Raw genomic sequence first — 12,594 nt, forward strand, 5'->3', positions numbered from 1 at the left:
CAAAGTCATCCTCAGCTACATAGCAAGATCAAAGTCAGTGTTGGCTACATGAGACCCTGTCTGTAAAACTGTCCTAAACTGACATATTTTCTTCTAGATATTTATATTCAAATCCATTGATTAGTGCTACTTTCAACCTTGATTAGAGAGAGAGCTTCTTTTTGCAGTGTGTAGCAGTCAGTTCAGACAGAGACTCACAAATGGTCAAAGAGCTGAGAATAAGTGACTATTAAGTACTCAGCCTAAACAGAATGGTTGTCATCCACCACGCACCCCCTACCCCCAAAGCTCAGGGACCATCATAGAAGAGGAAGAAGAAAGAGCGTACGTGCCAGAGGATGGGGAGGGTGCTGTGAAATGCTGTCTTTTGAAGGTTGTATGGCCACGTACTCATCAATTCATAGCAGCTATGGTTACTTCCACTAGAACAAGCCACTCAACCCTCCAGCACCAATGGGAGGGGAAGCTCATGAGGCTCCACCTCAGCTGAGGAGCTATTGGCAACTGATGGTTGCTGGAGGAGGGGGAGTCATTTCTTCAGGATGGGATGTGGTCCCTGGTTACACATGTTCGTGCAGGCAGCACTAGGAGGCCATGAAGGTAGGAAGGGGAGGTGATAGGGGCTCTGGAGGAGTGGAAGGGTGAGTTACTGGTGGATATGATCAAAATACATTGTATACATGTATGAAATTGTCAAAGAATATATAGAAATATTTTTCTTAAAATCTGAGCCTTTGATGATGTTGACTAGCCTATGACTAACTCATCCATACTGATCCACACCCAGGATGCTTGTTAAAGGATACAAGGCATTTTTCTTTATTGAATTTTTGCATTTTTAATACAATATAATTAATGGTATTTAGATTCCCTCCCCTATCAGCACCTCCCCTTATTGCCCCTGCCCAATTTAACATATTTTACATATATATACACACATATATACATATATATGGCATATAGAGTCTTATATGTGTCCCCAAATGTCCTTCAGTGTGGTGCCATCCACTGGAGCCCAGTTAACTTACCAAGAGTTCCATACTCGAAAGAGACTGTCTCTGCCCCTCCCAGAAGACATTTGTTATTATAGTTTCCTAAGGTGGGTTTGGAGCCTCTTACCCTCTCATGTATATGCTGGAAAAAAATTTTTTCTGGTTTGAGTTTGCATGCTGTCACCTTTGCTGTGAGTTTATACAAGTAATGGAACAGCTGTCTAGAAAACTATTTCCTTGTGGGCATTCACCACCTCTGACTCTTAGACTCTTTCCAGCCCCTCTTCCATGATGACCCTTTAACCTTGAAAGGCAGAAGTTTCTTATGGTGCTCTATTCAGGGATAAGCACTCTGCAACTTCTTGTTCTTTGCACATTGGTCAGTTGTGGGTTGCTACGCTAATAACCATCTGTTGCATAAGGAATCTTCTCTACTGAGAATTGAGAGGCACATCAATCTGTGGATATAAGTCATTAAGAGTGAGTTTAATATAACTAGTAGAAAACTAGTATTAGGCTTCCCCTTATGTTCTGTGACCTCAGGTTCCTAAGTCTGATAGCAGTGTCAGGTATAGGCTCCATCCTAGGGAGCAGACCTTTAATTCAAGTAAAAAGTGGTTGATTACTCCCATAATATTTGTGCCACTATTGCACTGGTGGTTATATATTGCCAGGCCAGTTGTTATTGTAGTTCACAGGACTCACAGCATATAAAATTAATGATTATTTTTCCTTCTTGTAGCATTCATAGCACCTTCCACCACTGCAAACACTAGGCAGTAGAGACAAGACTCTAAAGTCAGCACCAGCTTGATTTCTCCTTGTTTGTTCTATAGCTCCTGTGAGTATATCTTCAGCAGTAGGTTTTACCATAGAGCTCTGGTGGGTAACCAAGAGCAGGGTCAATGACCAGTAATGTTTGAGGGTCTATAGGACTCCTGGTCAATAGCTTCTAGAGAGGGAGTTCATTCCTGGCATTGAGGATTTTTTTTTCCTGTGATGTCTAGAAAGGGCAATATACCCCTGATATAGAATAACTCCTTTTAATCTCTTTTTATGATGTACACGTATATACTTAAGAATGTTCTATAGTGATAAGTTTCCATATGGCTTTTTCTAAAGGCATTTAATATTTCTTATCCCTCCCCATACTTCTTCCTCTGCTCTGCCCTCCTATTCCCCTTTAACCATTCCTAGTCAAATGCTCCCTTTTTCCCATTCATATCACTGTATTCTAAGATCCCATCTACCCCTGGCCATTTATTATTTTCTTGACCTCTCTGAATTTTCAAATTTAAACATGCACATCTAAGATCTCAAAGCTAGCATCCAGCTAAGAGAGAGAATATGTGACATTTGTCTTTCAAGTCTAGGTTACCTCACCCAGGATGATTGTTTGTAATTTCATCCATTTGCCTGTGAATTTTATAATTTCTTTTTTTTTCAGAGCTGATATCATATTCCATTGTGTACATGTACCACACCTTCATTATCCATTCATCAGCTGGTGGACATCTAGGTTGTTTCCAGTTTCTGGCTATTATTAAAAAGGGAAACAATGAACACGGATGAATAGGTATTTCTGTACTAGGAGATAGAGTCTTTGGGGTATATGCCCAAGAGTGGTATGGCTAGATCATAAAGTAGGTCAATTTCAAGCTTTCTGAAGGCTCGCCACAATGATTTCCATATTGACTTCCCCAGTTTGCACTCCCACCAGCAGTGAATAGGAGTTCCCCTTTCTCCACATCCTCTAGCATTTGTGGTTGTTTGTGCTATTTTAAATGAATTATTTCGGCTATTGGGAATAAGAAGACTGTTAAACACCCAAGGAGAGAGGCAAATTGTCTAGGACAGAAAAGAATTTTAAGGGTAGAAAAAGGCAGTCTGGACTACAACCCAATCATGGGGGTGTGGGACCATGCTAGTGGGTGCACGCTGGACTCCTCTACCCTGATTAAGGATGAGCATCTAAGCTCCACATCTTCCTAACTCTCCTGGTCTACATCCCAACAGGTACCACGGGGTGCTCTGTGGAGAGCAGAGACAGAAAACTTAAATTTTTAAATCAGAATAAATTCCCACAACCAGAAAAGCAAACATAAGCCACGTTCACGAAATTGCTTCTATTTGTGCAGGAGCTTCCCAGCCAGCTTCTGTAATTTTATGACTTTACCCTGCTTTTAGCTCTTTTCCATCTTGAGTTTTAAAATGAGCTTGCAAAAAGGGATTTCACAAATTGGGAGAAAAAAAAAAAACTGGAAAAAAGAATCTTTGCGTCAAGGGAATTATACCACAGTCTGTAGTTTAACCACATATTTCATTGCATGGTGACCTCTACTGGCCAAATAAATGAACCACTAAAACTGACAAAATAGCCAGTTCAGTCTGGTGTGTCAGAGTTGGTTAATATGGAAAAACAATGCTAACAAATGTCATTTGGAATTGTCAAAGCCAAACTGCCCTCTGAATATTTTTAGTTTTAAAAAGATTTTGTATATTTCAAACTTACGAGATATATAAAATAATACAGCAAACCCATATCTGCCACCTTATCAGACCTTAACATTTTGGCAAATTTACCACAGTTATTTTTGAGGGGGTGGATACAGTTGAGACAGGAACTCAGTCTGTAGCCAAGGTTGGCCTGGAATTTAGATATAGCCAAGACTAGCCTTGAACTCCCAGAAACCCTCCTGCCTCAGCCTCCAAGGTGCTGGGATTAAGTGCATAAACTGCCGGGCATGGTGGCACACATTTTTAATCCCAGAACTCAGGAGGCAGGTGTATTTCTGTGAGATCCAGACCAGCCTGATTTACATAGTGAGTTCGAGGCTACTTGGGGCTACAGGAGCTCAAAAAAAGAAAGGGGGAAGAAAAAAGATGTAACCTAATGGCTTAGGTGGTTGCTTTGTTTTATTTTAAGTAAGATGCTGTAACTGGAGTCTTAAATCAGCTCAACTCTGCAGCTCCAAGCATTTTAAGTCTGGCCGTTTATCCCAAAGAAAACAAATGGAAGTAATGATGAAAAGGCAAGAAAACAAAGTTTTTTTGAGACAGGGTCTTCCTGTAGCCTGAGCTGGCCTAGATGTTGCTATGTAGTCCAGGTTGGCCATAATCTCAGGGATATTCACTTGTCTCTGCCTCCTGAGTGCTGGGATTAAAGGCTTGCACCACCACACCCAGCAGAAAAATATTTTTAATCATAGTAGCTACATTGGGAAAACTCAAAGTAATCATTTCAGGAAAGGAAGCATTTCAACCCATCTTATGAGTGTGGACATGAGATTTAGGTTTAAGTACAAGAAAAGTGAGGCAAGAGAAAGAAGTATGCACAATTAAGCAGTCTTTGTAAAAATGTAATCTGGTTTATCATTATTACAAATCTGTTTCTGCAAGATGGACTGAAAAGAGGTTGAAGAGATGGCTCAGCAGTTAAGAGCACTGGCTGCTCTTACAGAGGACCACGATTTGGTTCCCAGTACCACATGGTGGCTAACAACTGTCTATAACTCCAATTCCAGGAGACATGATGCCCTCTTCTGACCACTGCAGACACTGCATGACACAAGTGCACTTACATAATTCAAGCAAAACACTAAAGTGCATAGAATAAAAACAAAATTATTTAAAGATAACCTGAAGAAGCATTTATATCATATAGTCAGTCCTCCTTGGGGCTGGTCATATCAGACTGGGTGGCTCTGCTGTGTCTGGAGTTCAAGACAATGCAAGCTTAGGACATTGGAGACTTTTAGGTGACTTTTTGTAGTAGTTGACAGTTGGGCTGTCAAACAAGACAAAAGAGGCAGATGCTCAGTTCGTAGGGCATTTGCTCGGAATCCATGAAGCTCTTGGCTTGATCCCCAGCTCCACATAAGCTGGGCATAGTGAATCAAACCTGAAACTCTTGGGAAGTAGAGGCAATAGGATCAGAAGTTCAATGTCATCCTTAGCTACATAGAGCATTTGAGACCAGCCTAGATGAGACCCTGTGTTTTAAAAAATTGTTGACATTGGGGAGATATGGGAGGAGTTGAAGGGGAAGGAGTGGGCATGGATTTGATCAAAACACCTTATATACATGTATGAAATTCTCAATAAATTATTTTTTAAAATGTTAACAGGATGATGCCTTGGTTACTCATATATTTGTGTTTTCAGACTTGAGGGAACGTGAGATAGGTTAGGTATTATCCATATTTAGACAAATTCTCCTTGAATATTTAACATGTTTACAGAGTTAAATAGGAAGGACTAAAAGTTTTAAGACAAAAGAAGCAGGTGCAAACTAAAGGCAGGTCTTCCAGGCTTTCATCCAGCTTTTAGTTACTTTGATGACCCATGTGAGACATTCATGCTTTTTAGTTTATAATATTATATACATGTAAAACTTCCATGTTGCCATTCCTGAAGATACCTCTCAAGAGGGTACTGCTTGGTGTTTTTCACCATGATTGTTTTTAGCTTCCACTCTATATGTATACAGGGTATGCAGTACAAGTTTTAAATTTTAAGTGAATATAAAATATGATTCATATATACATATATGTGTAATTTGTACTTTTCTGCTGGCTGAGTTTGATAGGACACAGGTAGGGAGACTTTTATCTCTGTATTATAAGAGCACATTTGTACTTCACATTGTAAAAATGAATCTGTACACATTGTAGATAGCTCAGTATACACACACACACACACACACACACACACACACACAATGTTGATTTGTTTGTGCTGAGTTAACCTCTGTACTAGTCACTTTTCTGTTTCTGTGATAGAACACTTACCAAAGCAATTTATGAAAGGAAGAATTTATGCGAACTTATGATTCCAGGTGAATTACAGTCCATCTTGGTGGGGAGGCATGGTGGCAGAGGTGGCTAGAGGAGGAGCAGAAGCTAAGCTCTATATCTCCAAGCAGGCACAGGAAGCAAGGGAACAACTGGAGATCCAGCAAGACTTAAGAACTCTCTAAGCCCGCCCCCAGTGACATGCTTCCTCCAGCATAGCCACACCTCCTAAGACCTCCCAAAACAGCACCACCACTGGGGACAAAATGTACAAATACTTGGAGAGCCTATGGGGGTCATTTTCATCCAAATCACCACATTCCACCCCCTGACCCCTATAGGCTCCCAAATTACACACTCCCAACACACAGTGGAACCAAATACACATTACCATTCCAAAAGGGAGGAATAGAAGCCTAGTAAGGAAATACTGGACCAAAACAAGACCAAAAGCCAGCAGGACAAACACCAAATCCAGTATTCTGTTCCACTGTATGTTGGGAGTATGTAATTTGTCTTTTGATTTTATAGGGCTTACAGTTAAGATATTTCTCTGAGTCGCAAAAGAGATTTTGGATTGTGGACTTTTGAATAGTACTGAGACTGGTAATGACTACGATGACTTTTAAGGTTGGACTAAATGCATTGTGCATTTTATATGGTCATGAGCCTATAGGGGTCAGGGGGTGGAATGTGGTGATTTGGATGAAAATGACCCCCATAGGCTCCATGTCTGACTTCTGGGACTTTACTTCCAAAGGTTTTAGATGGCTCAGCCTCTTCATCTTTGCTGCATGCAACATACGTCTCTCTCTCTCTCTCTCTCTCTCTCTCTCTCTCGCTGGTACCACTCCTTATATGCAGGTCTTGGCAGATGCCTCCACAGCTCTGGCATCATGAACATCTTCTTGGGGTCTCCATTGCCAACCAGTTTCACCTTCACAGCTTCACGCAATGGCCTATCAGGGTCTTCTTTATGCAGGGGTACCCCTGCTGCATGCTGCCTGGACTCGTAGCTCTCTGAAACTGTGGAGGAAGAACTGATGACCCCTTTACTCTTGCATCTTTCATGCCTCTAAAGCCAGCACCAGGTGAACGACACTGCCAAGTTTGACTGCAAGTTTGGGATGGACTCTAGGCCACTTTATCCATTTTAGAAGCTTTTCCCTTCAGTGGCCCCTGCAGCATTTTCCTTTCACAAGTTGGAGGCTTAACTAGGTGTGGTTGTGCCCTGGAGGCACTCTCTCCTGTTCTTTAAGTTTGAATATCTAGGTCCCTCCTTAATCACTTTAATCTCCTTATCAAAGGAATTCTCTCTAGCATATGCCAGGGCTCCAACATTAATCTTACTAGTGCTCTTTTTCAATCAATCCTGTACATTCTGTATTCCTTTCTGCCCATTTGCTCTTTTTCACTGTATGTCTGTATAATATTCACCATTAATAGTCATGCTATCATTTCTAGATTATGTTGTCTTGAAATTTCTTCCACCAAAGAAATTAGTCCATGGCTTTTCAACTTAGCCTCAGGCAGGTTTTTTGGCTGTGGACAGACTCCAGCCGGACTCTTTGCCAAAATATCACAATTGTTGCTTAAGTCCTTATTTCCCTCTGGAACTACATTGTTCTCAGCACTACTTTCTTCCAGGCACCTACCAGAGTGGCCTGTTAGGCTCTGCTTACAGCAATCAATTGCTCTTCAGGCCCAAACTTCCAAAGGCCTCCACATTCCTCCAAAACCCCACATGGTCAGGTTCTTCACAGTTAACACCCCACTCTCAGTACCAATTACTGTATTAGTCACTTTTCTGTTGCTGTGATAGAAACACTGACCAAAGCAATTTATGAAAGGAAGAATTTATTTGGGCTTACAGTTCCAGGGTAATTATGGTCCGTCTTGGCGGGGAGGCATGGTGGCAGAGGTGGCTGGAGGAGAAACAGAAGCTAAGCACAACATCTTCAAGCAAGCACAGGAAGCAAGGTAGCAACTGGAGATTGGGCAAGGCTTAAGAACACTCTAAGCCCACCCCCCACTGATGTGCTTCCTCCAGCATAGCCACACCTAAGACCTCCCAAAACAGTGCCAGCACTGGGGACAAAATGTCCAAATACTTGAAACCTATCGGGGGTCATTTTCATCTAAACCACCACAACCTCTAACCCAGTGGTGTTCTGGAAGTGAGATTCAGCAGCCTTGAGAATTTGCAAACCCAGTCTCACAAAAGAAACAGAGAAAAGAAGGAAAGGTGAAAGAGGAGCACCAAAACCAAGAATCTCAGAGATAAGGCTGATCACATGACCACAGGGACAAGGACTAAACTTTGGAGTGATTGACTGTCTCTGTTCCCATTACCTATACAGTTTGGTAGCTGAGATGAGACGTAAAACAGATCTCTAGCATGTTAATCCGATGTTGTCTAAGGTTGATGGCTCTCTGAATAAAAAATAAAAATTCTGTTCCTCTTTCTGCTCATTAGCATTTGTGATGACAGGCAGCATAAACTCCAGTATTCTGGTTATACACTGATCTATTATTGAAATCAGGCCTCCTTGCTTTGGGGTGAAAATAAAAACCAGAAGACCTTGAGCACCCTCATCAAGACACTGAAGTTTAGGTCTGGAGAGATGCTTCAAGAGGTTAAGGCTGCTCTTGCAGAGAACCCAGGTTCCGTTCACAGCACCCACATGGCAACTAAAGGGAGACTGCACAAAAAACCCTGATGGGCCTTATCAGAGCATTGTTACCCCATTTGCAAACTATGGCCCCGGAACATACCACCCCCATCAAGGAAGTGATTCTTGTTCTACAGACAAGTCCTTCCACCCTTATCAGGCCTCCAATCCTTTACAAATAGCGACCTGCATAACTCTGTCTCTACATACAAACATAAACTCCCCTGCCGCTTGAATCAGTGTGGTTGCTGACAATTTCCTCCAGTCAGCTCCCACCCTTCATTTTCACTAATAAAGGTTAATTTGGATTGTTAAGGTTGGTTGCCTTCCAACCTTCCCACTCCTAATCCTAACAGCAGCTAGCAACCATCTGTAACTCTACTTCCAGAGGATCTAACACCCTCTTCTGCCTCTGCAGGCATTGCATGCACACTTAATATTCAGGCTAAACACTCACACACATAAAAGAAAAATAAATTTTAAAAAATTTAAAATACTGAGGTTTAAATACAGTGCTCAGGTATGAAAAAAATTATTTATAAAAAACACTGAAGTTTATACCAGTAGGATAACTATAACTTACCATAAGAAAGATAGGTAAGATAAAATTACCAAAAAGATTCTGTACAAAATTATTTAAAAGCAAGAAGAAAGGGGGAGATCAGCAATAGCTATATTACCAAGTATTTAAAATATTCCAAAAACTGTTTTATTTGTCTTGTTTTAATCTTCACAGAGAACTTCTATGTGACCCTCAATTTTCTAAAGGAAATCGAGGCACAAAGTGGTTACCTACCTTTCCTTCAATCAGTTAAATAGAGACAGAGCCTGCAGCCAGACCCACACTTGCTCTGACAGTGATATGCTGAGACCCCATCAAGAGTCCCAAAAAACACAGGAAACACCCCAGTAAGTCAATTACCTGCTGATGCTGTTCCTTGAACTTTACCAAGCTCCTACCCACATCCTGAAGGATGCTGGCAGTGACCCTTTTTTTAAATATTTAATTGTCCAGAATTTGAACATCCTTTTGATAGAAAAACTCCTTGTCCTTTGGTATAAAAAAACTAAGATTTATTATTGACTCCAGCAACCATGACCTAAGTTAAAGATAATAATTTCAGTTAGCATGTTCTTAAGATGAAACATTCTTTTCCAACTGAAAGAGTCTTGTGTAAGGAAAACTAATTTAATATGCTATGACATCATAAGTCATTAAAGGGGACGATCTGGCATCCCTGTTCTATACACGCATGCACTCATTTGCAAAATTTTCTACACATGTGAGCTCTTCGTTTTGATTCTTTAGCAGAGAAAAACAGAAGGTGGATTTCAAGTCCTAAAGAACATAGACAAGAAAAGTCAACTCTGGCTTTTATGTCCTCCCCATCACCCCCAGCACTTTATACAATGAAAGGGAATAATGTCGACCCAAATCCTGGGCCCCTACCTTACTAGCTAGCTAACCAGTAACTAATTCACCTAATAGCTTCAGGTGAATTAATAACACTCTCTGTTCTGCAGATTTGTTCACTATATTTAATAATTGTATCTAATTACTACACCAACTTTGAAAATGAAATAAGTTAGATAAATAAGTTAGGAAAGTATCTGATACCTATTATTCATACAGTAAATGTTGGGAATGTGCTATAGTCCAAATATTGGTCCCTCCCATCTCCCAGTTCATGTGTTGGAACCTAACATTCATTGTAGTACTAAGAGGTGGGGCCTTTGTGTACACAGTGACCCATATGTATAATCCCAACACTCAGAAGCCTAAGGCAAGGGAATTTCCTTCTCAATGCCTTGGGCCACATATTGAGACTGTCTCAGAAACAAAACAAAAAACAGATAGGGTCTTCTAAGAAGTAATTAAGTCCTAAGAGGTTTCCCTTCCTGAGTAAAATTAGAGCTCTTATAAAAACAGGTCAAAAGGAGCTGCTTGACCCATCCATCATGTAAGAAAAGTAAGACTACACCATCCTTCAGTCAGAGAGAAAGCCTGTACCAAGCACATAATTGAGGGTTTTCTAGCCTTTAGAACTGTGAAGAACAGATTTCTATTTTTAAAATTTTTTTATTGATTGATTTTTATTGTGTATTTCATACAGAACATCCCAAACAATCTTATTTATCTTTATACCTGCATTGCAAATGGCACCCTCCTATAGCCACCCCACTGAAGCCCATATACTCTGTCATCCCTGTTACTGTTCACAGTGTTGTCAGTGACCCCAGCTGTTACCCAGTGCTAGTTCATATGCTGAATCTACTTAACCTATCTAGAGTTCCTTATTTTAGGAAGATCAGCTCTTCCTCATCTAGCAGCCAGCTGTTCCCCAGTGCTTGTCCATCCACTGAATCTAGTTAGCCTATCTAGAGTTCCTTATTTTAGAAAGAGCAGCTCTTCCTCATCTAGCAGCAAGCAGTTGTCAATATTCCTTTAGATAAGACAGGGGTCTGCTGTTCACTTTCTCATTTCTATGCTGGGTTACTGGCTAGGATTCGCTTGGGCCACCCTGGCCAATAACACAAAGGAAGGTATTGCCTGTCTGGCATTGTTTCTTGTTATGTAGCCTTTAGTTATACATATGGATTCTTAAAGAATTATACTTATCACTTTAATCTTTGGTTATAGTTTCCTTTTGGGTGTTTAAGACCATACAGTTGGCCCAGATTAAACAATTTATTTTTACTCTTAAGGTCCTTTGAGGATCTATTCCTCAGCAGTCACATGGGCTTGGGAGGAGCCCCTGGCTCCTTTCTTTTACCAGTTCCATCTATGTGAAGATAAGTCAAAGGTCCTGCTTGACCATAGCTGGTTTCACATGGAAGCATGGAGGAAATGTTTCCTCTGTATTGACCCATCTCTTTGTAGACTGGACACTGGTTCAAGTCCATCTGGTGGGGTCTCCATGGCCTTCTTGATCAAGAGGACAGGTGACTCACCACAGTTACAGGACATTTTGAGAGATGCTCCATAGTCCCCTGGAACTTAGTTGACTTTGGAGGGCAAGGAGCAAAAACTTTCCCTTAAGTCCCTCTGACCAGATTAGTATAGGCCTCAAAGTAACATCCAATAAGGTTGGTTCCACCAGTCTGGTACTTGTAATTACCATGTGCTACATAGATAAAGCTTGGGAAAAAACCAAACGTTCTCCAATAAACTTTCACTAGACATAGTTCCTTGAGCTAGTTGTATACATAATTTGTCAGTAGGTTTTGGACTAATATGGTTCCCACCATTTTTTTTTTTAACTAGCTAGGCATTATTTATCTCTGTCATTGTCTAACCCTTCCACCATGGTTTCCCCATTTTTCCCATTTCTCCCTTAATAATACCCTTCTCCTATGTTCTCTCCTCTCTTGAGCTACTTCTTTCCCTTTATCCCCAAGCTTCCTTATATAGCCATCCCTCCCCTTTCCCATTAAAATAACTCCATTTTTATCCATATCTCTATTTTTAACACCTTTTTCCTATTGTTCTTCTCTTTCAGGTTCTTTCTTTTCCTTTACATCCCTGGTTCCTTTCCATTATCCTGGTTTCTGTAGTTGCGTCTGGCTACATACTCACTTATAAGGATCTGGTGCCAGGATCTACATATGCAGGAGAACATATGTTGTTTGTTTTTCTGAGTCTGTGTTACTTCACTTAGAATAACACTTTCTAGTTCAATCCATTTACCTACAAATTTCATGATTTCATCTTTCTTTACTGCTGAGTAAAACTCCATTGTATAAATGAACCACATTTTCATTATCCACTGGTCAATTGAGGGACACTTAGGTTGCTTCCATCACTTAGCTATTCTGAAAAGAGCAGCAACAAACATGGATGTACAAGTGTCTCTGCAATAGGATGAGTTCCTTGGGTATATGCCAAGGAGTGGTATAACTGGGTCAAATAGTAGGTTCATTTTTAGTTTTTCAAGAGTTCCCCACACTGCTTTCCATAGGAGTTGAACAAGTGTGCAATTCCACCAGCAGTAGATGAGTGTTCCTCTTTCCCCACATCCTCTCCAACATTTGGTATTGTTTGTTCTCTTGATCTTAGCCAGTCTGATTGAGGTAAGATGAAATCTTAAAGTGGTTTTAATTTGCATTTCCCTAATTACTAGTGATGCTGAACACCTT

The sequence above is a fragment of the Nannospalax galili genome, unplaced genomic scaffold (assembly GCF_000622305.1).
Source record: "Nannospalax galili isolate Female #2095 unplaced genomic scaffold, S.galili_v1.0 scaffold102, whole genome shotgun sequence".
In the NCBI taxonomy this organism is placed as follows: domain Eukaryota; kingdom Metazoa; phylum Chordata; class Mammalia; order Rodentia; family Spalacidae; genus Nannospalax; species Nannospalax galili.